Below are 2,296 nucleotides of genomic sequence, written 5' to 3'. Positions count from 1 at the left end.
TCCAAAATTTGTTGCTTGCAAAATTCTTATATGTACTGAATTTACAAGATATATTTTATATTTTCCAAATTTATTTAATATGTAATTTGATTACTTATGTATTTTTTGGAGCTTTTCTCCACAGGCCTTCACTGAAAATGGGTGCATTTAGTTTCATTCTGACTTTCATAATAAACAAATGTCTATAATAAACACATATTATTAACACCGACTTGTGGGTCTCCCACCCACTATTCATTGTTTAATTCTGTTCACATGTTAGTAGTTTGCAACACTCCTGCTCTCTCTTTCTCAAAAAAGCAAGTGCTCAAATTCCTACTTGCCTGATCTATTTCTCTGTGGCCCTTCCTTCAACTGAACCTATTAAAATATATAGCCCTACTGGAGCATAAACTCTAACCATAAAACTCCCACCCAGTTCCCAACCCAACTCCTTGCTCCCTTACCCTAAATCTCCACTTCACCTTCCTAATCATAAATTCCCCAGTCACCCACAAAACCTAAATCACTACCCTTCCTTCCTAAACCCAAATTCAGGTTTGAACATAAGTAGCAGATGTTTTCGCAAGTTGAGTCCTTAGCTTTGAGATAGTGGTTTTTAGAGTGCTTGGGACTCAAGCACCTGTAGTGCTCCCATCTCTGCTTGCATACATGTCTGGTGTTTTATTTATTTAATAATGCCTATGGTCATACCACCCTGAATGCACCCGATCTCATCTGATCTCGAAAGCTAAACAGGGTCGGGCCTGGTTAGTACTTGGATGGGAGACCACCTGGGAATACCAGGTGCTGTAGGCTATTCACTAAAAGAATCACAGGCCTAAAGTAGATGCCCTATGCTGACCACCTTAAAAAACTCCAGCTATACTATGTCACATATCATCTACTCCGAAGTGATGTCTGCTTAACATACAAGGCCATGTAAAACTCAGAGCTGTTGGACATGCTACACTTAAAGAACTCCCAATCCCTCAGAGCCACATGCTCCAGGTATCTAAACCTTGTCATCACAATAAACAAAACATGCTGGAGGGATAAGTTCCTGACCCAGAGACTCCCCAGACTCTGGAATAGACTGTCCATACATGTCAAGCAGAGCACCTCTTTGGACCTCTTCAAAAGGAACATTGATGATTGGATGGGAGAAAGGAAAATCACCCCGGGGATCACATCAGTCACCCTGCTAGACAGGGGTCCAGGAAAGTAAATAGTGTGGGAAGAAATAGCCAGGGAATTGTTATGGCTAGGCTTGTATAGGCCCTAGGGCCGATAGCCTAGTACCAACCTATGAACCTCTGTACCTATGAACTCTTTAGGTGATCTGCTTCTCAGATCCTTTTCATCCATGACCATTGTCAAAGGCAGAATGCAAAATGTAATGCATTACTTTAAAATAATATTGAATTTCATGTAAGAAAATTATAAAAATGCATTCAAGTATTATGAAGAATGGAGATAAACATCTGTGAAAATAGATAAGCTCTATCTGGTACAGAGACCTCTGTGATCATAGACACCATGCAGATCATAGAAACAATTACATTTAAGGCCTTATTGCTTAAAATATATGTGATAATAGAATAATTAACCTTGTTATATAATATACAGTCAAATTATACTGATAACAGAAACTCACGTAACATTAGGATGAAAATAGCCATTTTCTCTAAAGTAATTATATTCATGTATTAATTTACATCCATACATATCACATCATTAGAACATCTACAGCATACTGCTATTATTCTGCTTTAGTTAGTTAATAGTCTCTTATGCTTTTGATATATGCTTTACTTTTGTGCTGTAGTGCCCATCCCCACCCCTGTAACTGCTGTGGGGTGTGAGGAGCTGCTCCAGAGCAAGGGAAAGATGCCATTACTCAGGCAGCAGCCATCAGAGTTTTCTGTTTACTCTGACTCATACTGCCCCTGTAGCAGCCTGAGTGAGCTGGTCTCATGCAGTGATTGGCCAGTATCCCTATGCATGTTTCCAAACATGCATCTATCCCACTGCTACCGTATGCATGCTGTTTAGTGCTTTCTCATCCTTGGACTTTATGCTGCACTGCTGGCACAGTGAGCGTCTGCTAAGTATCATGGTCCCAGTGGGCTGGATTTCCTGCCACTTAACCTACCCTTGTAAACTGGCCATTCCATCCTCTCATCATTGATCAGTCTTAGGTCGTCTGGGTCACAGTCAGGACTCCAGAGCCAGTTATCTAAATAAACAGTTAACCACTTTCAACTAAATTCAAAATCTTCAAAATCCTCATCAGTTAGATTTAAGCCTCTCATTT

At 40.0% G+C, this 2,296-nt stretch overlaps 1 non-coding gene across 1 annotated transcript; it reads left to right on the top strand.

Annotated features, from left to right (window-relative positions):
- Positions 1-679: 679 nt before the first annotated feature.
- On the top strand, positions 680-798 carry LOC122812372. The gene has a single exon (XR_006366393.1). It is a non-coding gene; the product is annotated as a 5S ribosomal RNA (ribosomal RNA).
- Positions 799-2,296: the final 1,498 nt, after the last annotated feature.

The sequence above is a fragment of the Protopterus annectens genome, chromosome 9.part0 (assembly GCF_019279795.1).
Source record: "Protopterus annectens isolate FY-2018-M chromosome 9.part0, PAN1.0, whole genome shotgun sequence".
NCBI classification, from domain to species: Eukaryota; Metazoa; Chordata; order Ceratodontiformes; family Protopteridae; genus Protopterus; species Protopterus annectens.
The sequence above is the reverse complement of the archived record's forward strand: the minus strand, read 5'-3'. Positions and strand labels throughout refer to the sequence as shown.